The following is a 22,478-nucleotide window of genomic DNA, read 5'->3' as shown; positions in this document are numbered from 1 at the left end:
GGAGCAACGCTTGGGGCTCTATTCTCTCCCTGATTTGCCTGTCAAATAGCTTCGTGGAATTCACGCGTCAAAGGTATGATTATGTGTCTTGTGTGTTATGCATGTGATTCTTGGGATTGGTACTTGATTGAATATGATTCATGTTTTTCCGCTGCGTAGTACCTATAAAATCCTACACATGGCACAATTGGGTCGAAACGAATGTCACCAGACCGAGATCAGTTCTTACAAGCACACCTTTATGTGTTGCACCATGTTTCAGATGTGCACCCATATTTAGACGAGCACATGGCTTGTTTGCGTGCCGAATTTCCATCCAAAGGTGAAAGGGAACTTATGCAGTTGCATAATAAGAAATTTGTTGATTGGTTTCGTGAACGAGTAATGAGTGGATTGAATGATACTAATGTGACCGATACAGTACGGTGGCTTGCGTACGGTCCTAGGGATGATGTCCGTTCATTTGAGGGATATGACATCAATGGGTACACTTTTTGGACCGAGGCTCGTGATTTGAAATCTTCCTCCACCCAAAACAGTGGTGTAACTCTTGTGGCATCGTCAAGGGAGTTTGCAAGTTCTAAGGATAAATCACCTATCGATGCAGAGTTGTCATACTATGGTCGAATTCAAGAAATATGGGAGCTTGATTATTGTGACTTCACGGTTGCTCTTTTCAAGTGTAAGTGGGTTGATAATATTAGGCGTAATGTCAAACATGAGGACTTTACTCTTATAGATCTTGGCCACTTGAATGATAGTGCGGAACCATTTATCCTTGCATCTCAAGCTAAGCAAGTGTTCTACGTAACTGACCCAATGGATTCAAAATGGTCTATAGTGCTAGTTGGCAAAAGAAGAATCCTAGGCATTGGAGATGTTGAGGATGAGGAAGAATATGATGCGTTTGATGATTCAACACCTTTCACTGTTCCTAGACCTGTTGTACTAAATGACATAGACAACGAAGCAGGTTATATGCGATCAGACCACAACGAAGGAATTTCATAATGAGGTAGTTTGATTTAAAGTTAGTAATGGTTTCATTGCAAATATAGTTTAGTTATCATGTATATAGGAGCATAAGTAGGCGAAAATGATATATTTGTAGTTTGAAATTGCCTAAGTGTACTCATTATCATGCATATACAAGGTTATAGGACCATAAGTAGGTGAAATTGGCTTAAATAGCTTCTACTTAACCCAATTCTTTTGTTTTGTGTATGAACTAACATTTATTCATTCTAATAACCTACATTCAATATATTTAACATGTTTGTAGTTTGAAATTGCCTAATTGTACTCATTATCATGCATATACAAGGTTATAGGACCATAAGTAGGTGAAACTGGCTTAAATAGCTTCTACTTAACCCAATTCTTTTGTTTTGTGTATGAACTAACATTTATTCATTCTAACAACCTACATTCAATATATTTAACATGTTTGTATTTTGAAATTGCCTAAGTGTACTCATTATCATTCATATACAAGGTTATAGGACCATAAGTAGGTGAAACTGGCATAAATAGATTCTACTTAACCCAACTCCTTTGTTTTGTGTATGAACTAACATTTATTCATTCTAACAACCTATTTTCCATATGTAGATTGAAATTGGCATTTTGTACTCATTATCATGCATATACAAGGTTATAGGACCATAATAAGTAGGTGAAAATGGCTTAAATAACTTCTACATAACCATAATAACTATCATGCATATACTTTACTATACACTAATATTGTTTTATGATTGCTTTGACAGGTGCTTATATCTCATGGCGGACGATCATGATCCTCCTTTGGTAGAGGACATTGACGATGATGAGTATGAGGACGAGTACGAGGATGACGACTCCGATGATAGTGATGTGCCTTATGATGTGAATAAGGAGGATGACTTGGGTGAGCCAGAGGATCAGGCTCAAGATGAGTTCGACCGTAGGCTTGACGATTTTGAAATTGCAGTTGAACGTGCACCGACCATTGTAAATACAACACGTGAGATTGTTGGTGAGAACCCGACTCCTAAAAGTCAAGGCCAAGGACAAGATGAAAACAACATAGGTGGTGGAGGGGGGGAAAAGGCACCGGCTGAAAGAAAAACAAGGGGTCCGACGAGAAGCTTTAAGAAACCGGACGGTCCCATGGTCTTGGAGTATGACAACAAAGGCCAACCCGGGCCCAAATGGCGTCGACAATATGCTAATCAAGTTGGCTTATGTTCGCGGAAAATCCCCATTACACTTGTAATGCGGCAAGTACCTCCGGGTTTGATTCAAGCATTTTGGGATGATACAAGGGTAAGTGTCTTTTTGGCACATTTAGACAATTTAAGATACCTTAACCTTATGGTTGTTACTAAATAGAAACTAATAATCGGTTTTAATTTGTGCTTGCAGAGGCTGTTTTCTATTCCTAATGATCCCGAGAAGAGAAGGGTGTTTGAATCTTTATTAGGGGAAAGATTCAGAGGCTTTAAGACCAAGTTGACTAATCGGTGGATCTACAAGAAGAAGAAGGTGCAAACAAAGAAGAAGAATGCCAAAGAGGATAACCGTCTCCCGTGGAAAATATGGCCGACCGTGTCAAAAGATGATTGGGAAGAGTTCGTTAGAATGAAGAGTCAAAAGAAAGCCATTGTAAGTTTGTGTAAATCTGATCTCAATTGAATAATAGCTTGACACTTTTTGTAGTAATGAGACTAACATTTTTTGTTTTGTAGAAACTTCGAGAGCAAAATCAAGCGAATGCAAAAAAGAAGGAATACGTCCATCGTATGGGTCCTAAGACTTTTGGTGAAAAGAGACCTGAGTGGGTCGGTTCGGGTTTATACCCTAAAGCGCTTCTAGTGGCATCGAAGGAACCCTCTAGTTCCACAATCACTACATTGGTGAGTCGTGCCGGTGATTTCTTTTGTTCTCTCCATTCGTTTGATAAGAAAACCGAAAAATGGGTCATCAAGGGTCCGGAAGCAAAAAAACTGGCGGATAAGCTTGTAAGTTACCTATGAATTGTTGAAATTAAGTCACTTGTACATCTAAATCACTGTACAAATGATGTGTCTATTTTTTATAGTATTTTACCCCCGTCCCTTGGTCATAATTAGTAGTGTTTTTGGCTCTTTAGAGCCACTTTTATTACTAATTGGTGTTTTCCAGTGTTTTCGTAGATTTGGTTAACTTTTGCAGGGATTTATGCTTTTGGAGTATTCTCCCGAGATATTTTGGAGCAATCACGAGCATTGGAGAAACACGACCAGATTTTATAGCCCAGGGCCGGTTAGAGCCATCGAACCGGTGATTAAGGGCTCGGTATAGGTGATATCAGGGCATTGGGACCGAGTATTCAAGACCCAAAGAGGAAACCCAGATTGGCCCGAAGAATTGGAGCCCAATCGAAGTCCAAATTTTGGCCCAAATGAGCCGCCCGGCCAAAAAGGCTGGCGCCCGGAGGTGCGCCCGGCCGGGCGGGAGAAGCTTGGTCTGGCGCCCGGTGACGCGCCCGGCCGGGCGCAAGATTAGTACTGGAGTCAAAAAGGCGCGCCCGATCGGGCGGTGCCTCACCCGATCGGGCGCGTGTATTTTTAGGAGACGATTAGCGTCGTTTTAATTTGTTTTAGTTTAGGATTTTTGTACGGAGTATAAATACTCCTCCGTAATACGATTTTAGTATTATTCTCTCTTAGACTTTCTCTCTCTACTTAGTTTTCTCTCTCTTAATCTCTCTCTAAACCTTTGTTCTTAATTCTTTCATTAATTCCAGATTTATTTTGGTAACGATTTCTCTTCCTTTAATCTTAGTTATTATTTTATTCCTTTCATCATGATTTATTTTATTACTTTGATTAGTTTAGTTTTTAATATGTGTGAGTAGTTTAGTTTCTAGGGTTTATGGGGATCTAATAAATAATATGAAGGGGTAAATTGTTGTTGTTGATTATCAATGCTAGATTAGTTTCCTATTGATTGATTTAATGCTCTGTGACTAGATTAGACCTATCTTTTATGCATGAGTTTGACAATATTGATTCAAGAATCGAGAGATGAGAATTAATGTTTAGGTCTAGTTTCAATAGGCTAGTTAATTTATAAATGGTTAAGTCAAGATTCGAGAAATGAGATTTAATACCGATAAATTAATAGTGTGGTTGTAATAAGTAGCGAGAGCCCTTTACAATCTGGTTAATTGATGCATTGATGATTGACTATTATTGATTGTTGGTATTGCATGATAATTTCTTATTGGATTGTTTTAATGTTTTACAATTGCGGCTTGTAAAAGTATAGCAATATTAAATTGATGAATCGAGCAGATGTTATTTGATATTAAAGGCTATTTTCAATAAGGACTTAGATCTAGTAAATTGCGAGAGCCTGTTAGATCTATGTTGATTAATAAATTGCGAGAGCCTGTTAATCATGTTATTTATGCAATGTCAATGATTGATTACTATATTTTACCCTGGAGTATTATTTATTGGTGAACCTATGCTCTGGATCCCTTTATATATCGTTTTCTCCCTACTCTTATTCTTTGTAGTTTAGTTTCATACTTAATTATAAATATTGGTTACTTAAATAATTTAGATTATAATAATTAATTAGGAGTAAAAAGACTTGTTTTCCTGTGGAGATCGACCCTACTTCCCTATCTACCTTAGTTAGTGATTTAGGTAATTATTTTTTATTAGGGGATACGACTTTACCCTGTCAACAAACCATTAACTGTTTTACTGACCTCATTTTTCCTTATGCTATAGCTTGAGCACACTCAAGAGATGGTGGAGGGCAAATTTGAACCAAGTGTGGAGAATGACCCTTTCACCATGGCTTTGGGAAGGCCATATCATCCAGGACGAGTAGTAGGTTCGGGAGGGTCATTGCTTGGATGGAATAAGGTGATGGATCCCGAATACACAAAATCGGGTAGATCTCGAGCCAGTGTTAACTCACCGGGGGAGTTGGATGCCAAGGTGACATCAATTAAGGAACAAGTACGCAACGAGTTAGTTGGTGAATTGAATGCTTGGGCGAAGCTGATGAACTTACCGACTTTGCTATTCCTCACGAGTACCCCGGTCGACTCATGTTCTGAACCAAAAGGACAAGGAGAAGGTGATAGACATGGAGGAGATGAGATACGTGGTGAAGATGTGCCACCTGAGGTAAAATCAATTGGGTTATTAAAAGTTTTAAAATACTGAGTTAATTGAGATTTGAGGTGCAATGATTGATGTACTGTTGCAAGTTCCTACTCCTACACATGCGGACTCGAGGGAGCTTGAAAATCAAACACCGCATGAATTTCCAGAGTTACAGGTGATTTGTAACCCTCTACCTTAATGAATTTTGTTATATTATTTATGCTGTTGTAAAAGTCCTATTTAACTATCTTCTTTTTATATATATACTTGTGTAGGAAGACACCCGGTGTGCACTTCTAGCCCCGGGGCATGCAAATAGTACGGCGTTGAGTTTGGTGGCGTATGGTAGTGCCCAACCGACGACGGGTGCTACGGCGGGGCCACATCATTACTCGGTTGGGATCAATTCAGTAGTTGTGGGGTTCGAAGACATCCCACTACCCGTACCGATAGAGGAGGTTGAGATAACAACGCTTTGGCAAGATGTAGGTAGCTTCGTTGATTGGCCACGTGCATGGGTGAAGTTGATTAATAAGGAGGTAAATTATTTAGTTCTCAATTTTTTTTTTTTTTACAATATGTAAGGTCCGCCAAGTTGATTTTGAGCCGAAATGGATACTCACTTGCCTATTTTTTTCATTTCTCAACTAATAAACTTATAAATTCTCAAACCATATCATAATTACATATGTATAAGTGATTGTGAGTTGAAATTGCATAAAAGAAGCAAAGTTCTAATTTTTTTGGCGCATTTCATCAAAATAAAGCCAATTCGAGCCGAAATGGCTACTTACTTGCCTATTTTCTTCATTTCTCAACTTATAAACTCCTTGCATCTCAAAAAAACTCATAATCACATATTTATAAGTGTTTGTCATTTGAAATTACATAAAAATCGCCAAGTTCTAAGTTTTTGGGTCCAATTCATCAAAATCAAGGTCATTTGAGCCGAAATGGCTACTCACTTGCCTATTTTCTTCATTTCTCAACTAATAAACTTATACATTCTCAAACCATATCATAATTACATATGTATAAGTGATTGTGAGTTGAAATTGCATAAAAGAAGCAAAGTTCTAATTTTTTTGCCACATTTCATCAAAATAAAGCCACTTCGAGCCGAAATGGCTAATTACTTGCCTATTTTCTTCATTTCTCAACTTATAAACTCCTTGCATCTCAAAACAACTCATAATCACATATTTATAAGTGTTTGTCATTTGAAATTACATAAAAATCGCCAAGTTCTAAGTTTTTGGGTCCAATTCATCATAATAAAGCCATTTTGAGCCGAAATGGCTACTCACTTGCCTATTTTCTTCATTTCTCAACTTATAAACTCCTTGCATATCAAAACAACTCATAATCACATATTTCTAAGTGTTTTTCATTTGAAATTACATAAAAATCGCCAAGTTCTAAGTTTTTGGGTCCAATTCATCATAATAAAGCCATTTTGAGCCGAAATGGCTACTCACTTGCCTATTTTCTTCATTTCTCAACTAATAAACTTATACATTCTCAAACCATATCATAATTACATATGTATAAGTGATTGTGAGTTGAAATTGCATAAAAGAAGCAAATTTCTAATTTTTTTTGCCACATTTCATCAAAATAAAGCCACTTCGAGCCGAAATGGCTACTTACTTGCTTATTTTCTTCATTTCTCAACTTATAAAATCCTTGCATCTCAAAACAACTCATAATCACATATTTATAAGTGTTTGTCATTTGAAATTACATAAAAATCGCCAAGTTCTAAGCTTTTGGGTCCAATTCATCATAATAAAGCCATTTTGAGCCGAAATGGCTACTCACTTGCCTATTTTCTTCATTTCTCAACTTATAAACTCCTTGTATCTCAAAATAACTCATAATCACATATTTATAAGTGTTTGTCATTTGAAATTACATAAAAATCGCCAAGTTCTAAGTTTTTGGGTCCAATTCATCATAATAAAGCCATTTTGAGCCGAAATGGCTACTCACTTGCCTATTTTCTTCATTTCTCAACTAATAAACTTATACATTCTCAAACCATATCATAATTACATATGTATAAGTTATTGTGAGTTGAAACTTATTATTTCTCAAACTATTTCAGATTTCGAATGGAAGAAAAACTTCAAAGAGAAAGAGGGTGGAGAAGCCTAAAAGAATTGATCAACCTAAGAAGAAGCTAGGTGAACAACGGTCCAAGAGTGAACAAGCGTCAAAGTTGCACTCTTCGAAAGGTTCACCCATGCCACCTACTCCACTTGTTGAAGACATTGTTCTTCAATCGCTCTCTGCTGACATGACCTTTCTTCACAACCGTGCTTGTCATTTGGTCGATCCCATGGAAGTTGCACTTCCTAAGGCAATGTTCCACTATGACGAGGATGCAATTGCATGGATCAGCAAAGAAGATGTGAAGGAATTTCTACGTGGTGCAAAGCTTAACATTTCCCTCATTTAAACATTCATGAGGTACTTCAATGCCCACATAATCTATACTTTTTTCAAGTTATTCAAATTGATGGTGATTATCCTACATCTGATAAATTATTCAATGTTCATGCACGCAGAGCACTACAGGAGCACTTAACTGACACTGATTCTCCTTGTAAAGTTGGGTGGTTATGCCCCGAGCAGTTATCTACTACTAGAATCATAGGCAACCCCCATGACGTGTTGTACTATGTTGAACAGAGTATAAGGGAATCAGCGCGTGCGGGAGACAAGTTCATATTCGCCCCATGTTATAGAGAGTAAGTCTAACCATGTCAAATTCAATCGATTTGGCCTCATTATATGTTGACTCCTAAATATTAATTACCTTGTCTATTGTGAACTTATGTAGGGAGCATTGGAGCCTCATGGTGATTTGTAATTACACTAACACAATTTATCACCTTGATTCAGCTCGATCATCGGAGAAGTGGCTCGTGAAGTCTATATTGCAAAAGTAAATATATATAGCAACCTAGTGATGATTATTGCTAATAATAACTAATTTAGTAATCATACGACTAATCAAATTTGAATGTACTTTTTTTTACTACAGTGTTATGAAGAAGCTACATTGTCGTGCTCCAAAGGGTCCAACATGGAAGACACCGTTGGTAATTTACATGATATTGTGATTATCTTGAAAATCTATGTTAGTAAATATTTGCTCATTTCCTTTGCATGTTTCACTGATGTGATTTGTTTGTCATATGCTAGTGCGCACAACAAGAGAATGGACTTGATTGTGCTTTGCATGTGATGAGATTCATGCTTGACATTGTGACTCATTGTACGGACACTCAACAGCTTGATGAGGTAAGTCCTAAAACTTATTGAAATGCTATATTGATGTGATTTCTAGCCTTAGACACCTAATATTATCCAACAATGACATGTTATGAGAAACAAAAAGGCTATTTCACAAGAAAGGTAGAAAATGGGCTGAATAGAAGTCATATATATGGGCCATATTAGGGCCATTTTGTGTTAATATGCTCTTTTGATGTGATTTCTTTCCTTATACACCTATAACTAGATAATATTGACATGTTATGAGATAAATAAAGTTCATTTAATAAGAAATGTAGGAAATGGGCAAAGTAAAGTCATATAGGCCATATTCGGGCCATTTTGAGTAAAAAGCGTCATAAACCTTAATAAAATGCTCTCCTATACAATTTTAGGGCTTACACACATACAACTACCCAAAATTGACATGTTATGAGAAAGAAATAGTTCATTTGATAAGTAATGTAGAAAATGGGCTACATAGAAGTCATATAAGCCCTATTTGGGCCATGTTGAGTAAAATGCGTTGTTAAACTTATTGAAATGCTATATTGATGTGATTTCTAGCCTTAGACACCTAATATTATCCAACAATGACATGTTATGAGAAACAAAAAGGCTATTTCACAAGAAAGGTAGAAAATGGGCTGAATAGAAGTCATATGGGCCATATTAGGGCCATTTTGTTTTAATATGCTCTTTTGATGTGATTTCTTTCCTTATACACCTATAACTAGATAATATTGACATGTTATGAGATAAATAAAGTTCATTTAATAAGAAATGTAGTAAATGGGCAAAGTAAAGTCATATAGGCCATATTCGGGCCATTTTGAGTAAAAAGCGTCATAAACCTTAATAAAATGCTCTCCTATACAATTTTAGGGCTTACACACATACAACTATCCAATATTGACATGTTATGAGAAAGAAATAGTTCATTTGATAAGTAATGTAGGAAATGGGCTATATAGAAGTCATATAGGTAATATTTGATAAAATACATATTGTTTTGCCTAATTAATTATTTTTAAAATAATGTTTTTGTATTTCAAGTTTTGCAAGGTCCAAAAGGATGGTCCGTTGACAATCAAGGATCTCAATGAAGTTCGTGACATGTTGGCGTCTTTTATCACCTTCAACATGTAAATGGCATTGTAATTGTAAATTATTTATGTTAACTTTTGAAATATATAACTTATTATTCATTATATATGTACTTACTATTATTTGTATATGTAAGCAACTTTTTTTTTTGTATTGCGTTTGGGAATATTTATATCTATATATATTATTGAATTCTTGTTTTTAATATTATTTTTGTATCTTATTGTAATAATTAATAATATTATTATTATTAGTTTTTATAATAATAATATTATTAATTATTATATTTAATATAATTGCTGGAATTACAGGTTATTATTATTGCTGGAAACAAGTTTTTTTTTTTAAATATTATTGCACGATGGAAAAAAAAACAAAAAAAAAATTGGTGAATAGGCACCGGTTAGGCAGCAACCGGTGCCTAAAATATCTACCACCAAAAAAAAAATTGGCGGGAGAGCAGTTTTAGGCACCGGTTAACCGGTGCCTATTTTACCCTATGGCACCGGTTAACCGGTGCCTATTCCACCCTATGGCACCGGTTTTGAACCGGTGCCAAAAACTTGGTTTTTGGCACCCCTCACATAGGCAGCGGTTCAAACCGGTGCCTTAGACCGGGTTTGAACCGCTGCCAAATGCCTTTTTTCACCTAGTGCTTAAACGCATAAAGCGCCACAAATCCTATCCCTCGGTATTAAAAACACCTTAAGTGCACTAAGGCACCAACATACAATTTATTCCTCGTGTACATAGACACTTATATAGCTCATTTCTCATGCTTATAGCATCAATAAAAATTATATGAACCATAAATAAATTCCTTTACAATATTCCAAGTCAAATTAAACATGTAGTTTAATTAAACATGCATTCTAACATGCTACAAATAAAAGTGTAGTCCATATAATCATGCCAAAAATATAATTTTCCAATCCATAAACCATCACAAATAAATCATGCTTCACAATTCAATCACCAACATCAATAATCCACAATTCCAAACATAAACCTTAGCATGATACTACTTGTAATTGATTTAAATCAAGCCTAGCATGATACTACAACACCAAAATATGCTAAGTACGCGAACGTACCTTGAATACGATATTTAAATCGCCACGACTAATAGAAATTACTCACTTTGAAGTCTCCTACAATTTAAAATCATAGAAGAGTATTAAAATCCACTCTACACAAATTTCCAGCAATATATACTATTATAAAACCTCTCATAAATTAATTAAAATAAGCTGAAATTATATTTTAAACATCATACTTAAGTCCCAATTAATGGGTAATTGAAATTTCTTAAAGATACTTAATTTTAAATGCTCTACTAAAAATTCCAGCACTTTATTTTAATTAAAACTTGCTGTAATTAAGTCTTAAAACACTTTAATCATAAATCTAAACCATAAAACATCATAATCCTTCAATAATTCATAAATCAAGAACCTAGGGTTTCAAAAATTGGGGCTTTTTATTAAAACATAAATCTGAAAATTAATTAATATAGTACTTTTAATCAAACATCAAAATCAAATCCCAAAACTCATAATTTATAATTAGATTCAAGCATAGATAAATTTTTAACAATAAAGATTGTTATTTTTTAATCGAAAATGGGAAGGGAGAAGCACGGCAGCCACCAGCTGCCGGCGGCTGACGCTGCTGGCAGCGGCGGCCACTTGCTGCCGGTGGTCGGCAGTGGTGGGGGAGAGGGCAGCCGAAAACAAAGAAAGGGGAAGGGGAAAAAGAGAAAGAAAAGAAAGAAAAATAAGGAGAAGGGAGAGAGAAATTTACCTTGGGTTTTTCTTCACTCTGGGCAAAGTTGATTTGCGTCATAAGTGGGATATTTATACCCCTTCTCTACTAACCCTTTCCCTAAACTTTCCAATTTTTAATTCTCCTAATCCCTTCCCTAATAAAATTTATTAAAGTCATATTTTCCTAAAATAAAACCTAACTTTTATAAAATAATTAATTAAATATACTTTCCTTTTTTATAAAATATTTGTAAATTTATATAGAATAAATAATTAAAATACCATAATTAAAACATTAAAATTATTTAAATACTTTTACAAAATACATATTTTAAATAAAATACGTATAAAATACGGGGTATTACAGTTAGGGTTGGTGAGGACACCGTGGAAACAAATTAAAGATGTATGTGATAATTGAGAAAATAATCATGAGAAAAATAAACACAAGACAAGTAGTAAAAAAAATGGACATATATGAAGAAAAAAAACCCCACAAATGATAAAACCAAAATAATATACTATATGAAATAAAATAGGAGAGTATAATAACCATTCAGTACAAGAAAACTCTCACTATACGAACTCACAAAAGGGTAGTACAAAAGAAACAATGGATTCGTAAAGAAAAGGTATATTGGTAAGAAGTTATAAGGAATGAAAGGTTATGTGTATGGTATGGCTTCTAGTGTGTATTTTTATTGATTGAATTCCCATAAACTATATTTATATTGTAGATGGAGCTTAGAAGAAATGAGCACAATATTTTAGAAGTCCCATCATCATTCTTGTATCCATGATGTTCTAGAAAATTCATGAACCATATTTTTAGTTACTTTCAATGTGAAGACTTCTTTAGTTCGTTTTAGTAGCTTGCATAATACAAGCTAGTAGAAAAATATAGAGAAATAAGGAGCAATATCAGCCATGCCACAACCACATGTATCTAAAAGATTCTATTCCATCGAGATAATGTGCCTATAAAATTCACAACCAACATTTATTATATGCTTTTATTTTCTCTAACAATGCAATGTAAGATAATGATAATAAGTAATTCCATGAGTTGTGATTTTCAATAACTAAAATTAATTAAAAAGATATTGATCATTTGTACCCTTGCTTTCTTTAAATATTGTGCAAACAACTACTATGAAATGCACATGTAAAGATGACACCAACCAGTCAACCACACTATCCTATATATTTTAGTAAAGAGGTAATCATCATAGAAAAATTAATGATTTATGCAACTTCTTTCATTTGGATATGACTTAGCTTGTTGGAAGAGAAAGAAAGGAAAATGGAAGGATCCAATGTCTTATTTATACCAACTTGTTCTGAATTTTTTTGACAAGAAGAAAAAGGGATTTCATTAATAAAATATCACCAAACGACACTTACATATAATTCTTAAGAAATCAATAATTCCAACACAAGTACACACCTTAAAACTAAATACATCGTAGATTTTATTAACAATCGCCTTTATAAAAAACTTCATCTGAAGCAATACAATATGTGAGTTCGCACTGATTCGGCTTGAAATCCACGGATGCGTAGTCGTTTGAGTGAAAATATTCATGTGCTCCTCCGGATTCTTGTAGAGAAGATGAAACCCTAGATCTTCAACTCTTACCATAGAAACATAAAAAGAAAATAAACTCAAGAGAAAAATCATCATTTCAAGAATGAAATCTGTTTATTGAAAGCAAATTAAAGATTCTTGGGGATTACCAACGGCAAGAACACCAGTGGAGGCCCCTACAAAGATTCACAACTGAGACCAAGAGGAAAATAGATGGCAGAGATGAAGAGAAAAGGGAGAAGAGAGAAGGAAAACCTTCAAAATATATAAATTGAAAAAACCTAGCAATGGAGGCTAGGAAAACCCTCCCAAGGGAGAAACCCTAGAGGGAACCAAAGAAACCCTAACTTGTTCAGAAGTTGATAATATTTGGTCGGAAAGCATGACCCCACGTCTACTTTCCATTCCCTTTCTTTTGTTCCCCTATGTTTGGATAAAGAGAAATGGAGGGATGCATAATCCTTTACTTGATATTTAATGTTAGGAGGGAAGGGAAGGGAAGAGAATTGGAAGGATCCATTTTCCTTCCCCTTTTAATAAAACAAATCCCTCCATTGTTGGAGAGATTTGAAAGGAAAATAGAATGTCACCCTCTCCTTCCTCTCACCTTCCTTTCCCATCCCTCTATTTTTCTCCCTCCCTTTTGCTTCACTATAGTTGTTCGAACATAGTGTTCAAGGTGAATAAGAAATTTGAGTTGAACATAAAATGGCTCAGCTCGTTTGCTAAATTTGAGTTGAACATAAAATGGCTCGTTTGCTACTAGACTTTGATTGATTGATGGGCCAAGAAAATCATCTATTGCATAGCTATAAATCATTATAGTGTTTGGGTGTGGGATACTAAGTTCCCTCTTCCATACCTGTGGAATAAAAGGCATCACTAAGAATTATTCTACTACTCACTACCTCAACCTCAAAAATAAAATTAATGTTTATTTCCCCTTTTGTATGTTTGGATTCTGATTTGTGTATATGTAGTCCGAAGTAAGACTAAGATCCAAATCCTTTTATTTTGTGTCTAATCTATGCTATGCTTGAAACATCACACTTTGCATCAACAATGAAAACGTTCTATCTCTGAAATTGACTTGATGGATGATTTGTAGGTGTAGAGATGGATGATGCTTAAATTATGAAAGGAGATAAGCTAGAATTAAGGGGGTTGAAGTTTTATAGATTTCATGGGGTGATATTTGAAGAAAAAGGGAAATTATACATTATAGCACGAAACTTTTTGAAATTCTACACTATGCCCTTACTTTTTGAACCTTCTACACCGTTAGGGGTGTTCAAAAATACCCGACTCGTTTGACCCGACCCGTTGACCCGCTGACCCGCAAAATACCCCGCGGGTATTTTTTGAAATTTTGCAATTTTTGCGGGTCGGGTACCCGACTCGTTGAAATACTAGATTCGCGGGTCGGGTAATGGGCCGCCTTGTGAGTGAAACGGGTACCCGTTAAATACCCGAATTTTTTTTTTATTTTTTTTTATTATTTTTAGGCTGGAAGGCACTTTAGGGTTACTTACTCACTTAGTGAGTTGCCACTTTAGTGCTTCACAAGTTCACAGTTCACACCTCACCTCACCTCTCCTCTCTCATCTCACAAACACTACTCACCTCCATGGCTCCATCCCTCCTCCACGGCTCCACCTCCTCCTCACCCTCCTCCACCTCCTCCTCATCACCCTCCCTCCTCAAATCTACACACTCCATCACCACCACTCTCGACCAACGAAGAAGACGGAGCCAACGACGGTAACGACGAGGACGAAGTGAGTAAGTACACAATTTTGGGGGAAATGAATTGTAAGTTAGTACTTGGGTTTTGGCTTTAATTAATTGGAATTGTTTTCAATTTTGGTTTTGGGTGAAATTATTGTAAATTTGTAAGTTTAAAATTTAGGGAAAATGAGTAGTAAGTTTGTAATTTGGGGGAAATGAGTTTTAAGTTTGTAATTTAGAGTTTTGGATTTTTGTAATTTGTAATTGCATTTATATTAACGAAATTGTAAGAGTAAAGAATTTTAGTTTTGGGTAAATTATTGTTTGTATTTCTTTGTAGCATATGAATACAATATACTGATATAGATATCATTTATATTTAATAATTAATTGTATTTTATTTTAAGTTTGGTTTTTCACGGGTACCCTTTGACCCGACCCGTAAAATCCGGGTACCCGGAGTTCGCGAGTCGGGTCATGGGCCGAGTACTTGACTACCCGCAAAGGCGGGTACCCGAAAAGCCGGGTACCCGGTTATGAACAGCCCTATACACCGTAAGCCCAAGGTACAATTAGTTACTGTACGATAACCACGTCATCATGCATTTATGACGGACGTTAGGTGGGCATTTAAGACGTCACCTAACTCTAACTTTCTACTGATCTTTTCTCTCTCTCCAAAACCCTCCCAAACTCACTCCCTGTTTCATTTGTTTTCGGAAAAAATTGATCTGAAATCCTAAATTGCGAAAACAAAAGAGCGAATCTTCAAGTTGTTGGTGGTGCGATTTGAAGCGAGGAAGCTAGGGTTTTCTGGTGCAAAATTGTGTGCGGAATTTATCATTGTTCAAGGTATATGTGTTGTCTGTCGTTGTTTAAATTTTGCAAATTGTGGTTGGATGTTGTTGACAAATGTTTGGATTGTGCTCTTGGTTGAATAAAGTTGATAAATTTGTTTATTTGTTGCTATAATTTAGTGGTTCTGTGGCATAATTGTTACAATATTTGCTTAAATATGCGAAATTTAGCTCAAGTATTCTGGATGTGCATAGTTAGTTCGTTTTCTGGGTTTTTGGCATAATTGAGTTTGATTTTGGTTAAAAGTTGTGTAATGTATGTGGTTATTTGAATGTAATTGATGGGTGTTTGGTTGTAGTTTGGTTTGGGTTTTAAATTTGCAGATGGAAGTGATATTAATTTTAATGGATATAACCTTCAATCGCAGTTGAAAGGTTTGGAATCTTGAGTCTCGGTCAAGAAACACTAAGCAACACGAGCTTTAAACCTAAACTAGGCCAAGAATACATAAGCACAAGCTTACGTAAAACTTTATAAATTTCAAATCAATCAATCATACTTTTCGTTAAACACCATCAAGTATTTATAAGCTAAATAATTAGCCTAAAATCGTGTAAAATAAATTCTAATCATACTAGGAAACTAACACTAACTTGTAAAGATAATATTTTGCAAATATGATTTTATAGTTAAGCTTATCTTCTACTAACCAAATTAAACTAACAAAAATATCCTAATAAATTCGGTCACCTAATTATAAAATAAAAAATAACAATAAAAATAATTATAATAACAATATTGATGCCTTGGAACCGCATCAAGAAGCTTAGAGTAGAGAATGTTGAAAATTCATTATGGTGGAAATTGTGTTGATTTAATAATTGATGATGTTGATAAGTGTTTATTCTTAATTGATGTGATAAATAATATGTTTGAGGAATTTGGTAGGAGAGGTTTTGAGTTGCCTGAATACCCTAGGTTGCACTACTATTTTAAAGAGAAAGCAATTAAGTTGGTTGATGATGGTACAATGATGAAAATGTTTGAAAAAATTGAGAGTGAAGAGATTGATGTTTGGGTTGGGTATTTGAGTGAGACTTCATTTATATTAAATTTGGCCAAAATTGTTATACCCCAACAAGTGCAGCCTAAGCCACAAGCCCAAATATTTGCAAACCCACCTCATGCTCCACAAATTGAACCTCATGGCCCCTCCAACTCTTCTGTTGATACCCAATTTCAAGCTCCTGACCCATCTCACTCATGCATCCTCTTTACCAGCTGACCCATCAGTTGGTAAAGTTGCTAAAAAAAAGTTGGTCCTTCTAGTTTGTCAACCAAGCCACCTAGACCAAAACTTCCAGTAAAGAGAAAGAGCCCAAGACTAACACCTCTAGAAAATACAAGTTTACTTGACTCCCCTCCCCACCACTCTCCTGTTCATAACTCCCCTCCACAAAATCAGTTCCTCCAAGTGAACAGCGGTGGGAGGAGATTACTTAGGTTGTTGGAAGAAATTTTCTAGTCTCCTCCCCATGTATCACTAATTGCCTCCTCTCAATCCCAATTATCTTCACCAACTGAAAATAGGAGGAGCCCTAGGCTTATTCTGAATCAAAGTTAGTTAAACACTAATTCCATTTTGTAATACAAAACTGTAACATTTCCGATTTACTAATTAATAATAAACAAGAATTAAAGGAAAATAAACGACTTTTAAATAAAATTGCGGAAGCATACACCTAAATCGGAGGTATTACCGCCATACTCAACAAACTGTCAAGTGCCAAGGCATACAAAATCCCAATAATACAACTCAATAAAACTAAGTAAGCTATTTATACAACTTTACAAACTCGTTATAACACACTAATCGAAACACTTGAGCTCCTTTAGCTACGATCATCACTTGATTAACCTGCTTAAATAATCTTGACTGCTCACCATTAAGGACAAATTCCAAAATAGATCGTCGTAGGGCGACCATAAGAAAAAGACATGGTCGCAAACACAAATTGTACAACAAAACAACACACACGTAAGCAAAAAGCTGAGTAATAACCACATATCATAATAGAGAGTATAACATACAAAATAAATAATCAACATTACTAGCTCAATTAAACAATGTAGTTCAAACTACATTACACTTTGTACTTTGAAAATAACTTTTATCAACTCAACCTCGAATAATAATACGAACCTTTAGTCAACTCATCCGTCCCATAAATGTGCCACGCTCTTTATTTTATACCTAGCCTTGAACATGGGTAATTCAAAAAACAAACCAACAAGTATAAAAACTTGAATAATATAAATAAGGAAAATTTGTCAAAAATAACACCACCTTTAAGCGGTCTTCCCATAATAGCACCACCTTTTGATTATTCCTGAATAACACCACCTTTCACATGTATTTGCCAAAAATGAAACAAAAAACCGGTAACCTGTTTTACAGGTAACCCTGGGACACGTGTTCTAGTTTGATTGGTCAATTTATTTATTTTTATTTTTGGACTTTGAAAAAACTTTTAAAAAAAAACAAAAAAAAAAAACCCCTTCCCACGACTTTCACCGGCATCCACCACCTTTCGCCGGCATCCGATCCACCACCCCCACCAAGACCATCCACCTGAAACAACCCTATCCCAGGCCCCCGTCCTAGTTTTCGACCCCCTTTCCAGCACCCCCTCCCCTCCCCTACCCCTTTTCAGCACCCACCTCCCCTTCTCGACCCCTTTGCACCACCCCTCTCCCCTTCCCTACCCCTTTCTGGGCGTCCCTTTCCCCTCTTCCCTTTTTCGATTTCTGCCCCCTCCTTCCTTCCCTTTTCAATTTCGGCTTCCTCTCCCTGATTTCCGTAGGCTAGGGTTTCGGTGGTGGGTTGTTTAAGGGTGGGGGAATGGGTGGAGGGGTGTCGTTCAGGGGAGGGGGAAGGCTAGGGAGGTCGATCGGCGACGAGGGTGGGGGAGGGGCGCCGGCGAGGGTGGGGGGAGGGGCGCTGGCGAGGGTGGGGGTTGGGCAGGGAGAGGCAGCAGGGAGGCTAGGTGGTGGTTTTTTTATTTTTAATTTTAACTTTATTTTAATTACTTAGGTTTTTTTAAAAAAATGAAAATAAAAATAATTGACCAATGACATTGTGACACGTGTAATAGAAAACCAGTACAACCGGTTACCAACCGGTTGTTTCATTTTTGGCAAATACATATGAAAGATGGTGTTATTCTGGAATAATCAAAAGGTGGTGCTATTATGGGAAGACCGTCCAAAGATGGTGTTATTTTTGACAAATTTTCCTATGAATAACCAGAAAACACCTTGAACCAGACCACATACGGGCCAAATCCCACTGTAAAATAAATAATAAAGATTGTACCTCATTCTTTAATCTTAACTCATGATCATTATCTCTTTAACAACATGCCAAGAACTAAGGTATATAATACCGAGCCTCAAATTAAGAACAAAATAATAATGTTCGCCCTTTTGATCTCATACATTGATCAAATAACCATTAACAAAGTAGTAGATAATATCTCAATAATGGCACAGGTTCCTAAATTAAATAACATAACAATTCGATTCATAAATATCTCAGCTCCTAATTAATTCTCAACCCAAAACAATACTCTGCATTAATAACCATAAGTATATATATATATATATATATATATATATATATATATGATTACCTTTCTGTATGGAATATTTCAAGCATCCCACACTTGGGCCCCACTGTGATCATACACTTAAGCATGGTGGCGTCCAAAGGGAAGAAAATTAGAGTAAAAGAGCCGCCAACAAGTTTTAGGAACTTGTAAATTGTTCACAGGGTGAAGGTTATATCCCTTCACGATCCATGAGATCGTTAACTCCATAGTGGTAACTGCCCTAATAATATTGAACCTGCCTATTCATGTGCGCTTTCTGACTAACATGTAATCAATATATTAACCCTAAACCTGTTTAATCTATGTTGGTTGAAATGTAATGCACAAACGAATCTATTATTGGCGATCACTTGAATTACAATTATATTAGCCTAAACAAGATTATTAATTATCTTATTAAGCGTGATTACAAGTACAAATTCCCTTTAAACATGCATAAAAGGCGTGATAAAACAATAACAATAAATAATATATATCAAGAAACATAATAATCACAATCATCATCAACATCATAATAATAATCTCAATAAAGCATAATATATTAGCAAGATCCTAGCTTAGACATGATACTAACATGATTAATAACAAACCCTAGCATGTCACTAAACATTAAAGATCAAAGCTCTAGCCCTAACATGATACTAACATGATATTAGGGAAGAAATATGAAGCATCATAAAAACATACATGATATTAGAAATTTTAGTTATTACCCTAAACATGATACTAGGAAGCAATAAAACATCCTAACATGATACTAAGAATCAAAATAATTAAAGCATGATTTTTATATCAAAATAATAACAATTAAATTACTTACTTGGATGCCTCGTATCTCTTTCTAATAACAAAATACACGCGTTAGTAACTTCAAGGAAAATATTAAATCAAACAATCAAAATAAATAATTGAAATAGGGATTTGGGGTCAAACCCTCAGAAATAATAAACCTTTCACGTTTAGGGAGAAGGCAACTTCGAACTTGGCTAGGTGTGTCTAGAACTAATGTATGTGGAATTTTGTAAGAGGGAAGGTTTAGAAAAAGAATAGAGAGAGAATAAGCTTTTAGCTTTTAGAGAGAGAGAGAATAGAGATTAATGATTGTGAATGATTTGAAAATGAAGGCCAATGACCTATTTATAGAAAAAATAATCCGAAAACGATAGAAAAGAGTTCGAGTCCCATTCGGATTAAAAGACCTCATGTCGCGAACGACAGGAGTTAGTGCCAGTCGACAGGTATTAGCGCCAGACGACAGGTATTAGCGTCAGGCGACAGACAGTGAGATTGGGGATGATGAGGATATAGTGGAGGAGAATCTGAGTGATTTACTGAGCTAGAACTTTGTTGATGGGAATTGGATACCATTTCAATCACATGAGAGGGAATTTGAGGATGAGGGTTATTTGAGGAAGGTGTATAGAAATGGTGAAGTGTATGATGATGCTGAGCTAGGCAAGATAAGGCTTAGAGTATGACAATTGTTTGTTGATAGAGAGCATTTAAAGGATTCCCTTATAGACTACTACATCCAAGAAGGTTTTTCCATAGTTGCAAGGAGAGCAGAATGTGGTTGGTACACTGCTGAGTGTGATGAAATTAGGTGCAGTTGGAGAATACATGCAAGCACTCTCCTGATGGATAAACCTAGGAAATTAAGAGTATAAAAAACAAGCATTTGTGTGACATGAATCTAATCAAAAATCCCATGGCTAACTGTGAGTGGGCAGCTAAAAAGCTTTTAGAAGAGATCAGAGCCAGCCCTGACATCAAAGGAAAGGCATTGAATGAACTGTTGTAGGAGAGGTATGGAATTAAAATGGCTGATTCAACTATGTACAAGATGAAAGGAATTGCAATGGGGATGATACAAGGTGGACATTATGATTCCTACTCTAAGTTGACTGATTACTGCTATCTTTTGAAGGAGAGGAATCCTAAATTTGTTGCTTTTTGTACATGGAAAGTATTGCAATAGCCTAAGTAGCCTTTGCAATTCAAATCCATATTCATTAGTTTTGCAACATAATTTAGAGGTCTTGTGCAAGGGTGTACGGGTTTGGTTGGTGTTGATGGGGGCCACTTGAAGGGGAATTTTGGAGGAGTGTTGTTGTCAGCAGATGTCTCATTGAATGCCAACAATGAGATCTTCCCTGTTGATGTTGCAGTGGTGGACTTAGAAAACAAGTCTAGCTGGTGGTGGTTTTTCCACCATTTGAAGACTATCAACACTGAAATTGGAAAGAGACGACTGGACCATAATGTCAGATAGACAAAAGGTGAACATTTTGCTTGTATTGTATTGTTACTATTCTTAATTGTTTATAATGATGTGATGCTGACTTTTATTGTTATGTTGTAAATGCAAGGGTATTGACCCTTCATAGGATCAAATTTGGCCCAAGGTGTCTAGGAGGTATTGTGCAAGGCATCTATGCAAAAAATTTTAGTCAGAATACCCATGAATGTTGATGCATAAGGTGTTCTAGTCAGTAACAAATGCCTATTCTGAGTTCAGCTTCAGGAAGGCAATGACCAAGCTTCAAGCACTTACTGGTTTAGGTGCTGTGAAGTGGTTCAAAGAGATAGGGCCTCTAGAAAGATTGACGAAATGGAGATTTGATCCATAGTTGTGCTCTGATGAAAATACCGACAATTTTGTTGAATGCTTCAATAATACAATTGGTGTGGATGGAACCTACCCTATTCTTACTCTTTTGGAAGGTAAACATTGAAATTCTTTAGTTTTAACCTCTCCTTTTGTACCAAGTTCTAATTGTGTGTATCTATGTGCAGGTGTGAGAAGGATTGCTATGGTAAGGCATGCTACTAAGAAACAGAAAAGTGAGGAATGGGTTGAAGGTGTTTGTCCTAACATAAGGGGGAGGGTTAAAGTTCTTATCAAGGAATCCAGATCTTTCCATGCTTACCCAGTTGGGAGGGAGAGTATGAGACCTCAGATGGGAAGAACATGCTCCCAGTTTCACTTAACTCAAAGAGTTTTGTCTGTGGAAGGTGGTAAATCACTGGTATTCCATGTAGGCATGGAATGAGGGCTCTGTTGCATGCTGGAAAGGAACTAACTGGTTATGTCAGTGAATGATACTCAGTGGATAGGTACAAGGCCACTTACAGTGGCAACATTTTACCTCTGCCTGATCAAGAGCAATGGTTAGAGATGGATAACCCAAAACTGTTGCCAGCACCAATTAAGAGGAGTGTAGACAGACCCTCTAGGAATAAAAGAAGAGAAGAGGGAGAACAAAGGAAAGGGAAGAGAAGTGCCACAATCAAATGCAGCAAGTGCAACCCAATATGGCCATGACACTCTTACATGCAAGGGATAGGCAACAAAGAAGGAGTTGAAGGAGCAATAAGGGAAGGCAAC

The sequence above is a fragment of the Chenopodium album genome, chromosome 7, assembly GCF_948465745.1.
Source record: "Chenopodium album chromosome 7, dcCheAlbu1.1, whole genome shotgun sequence".
Lineage (NCBI taxonomy): Eukaryota > Viridiplantae > Streptophyta > Magnoliopsida > Caryophyllales > Amaranthaceae > Chenopodium > Chenopodium album.
The sequence above is the reverse complement of the archived record's forward strand: the minus strand, read 5'-3'. Positions refer to the sequence as shown.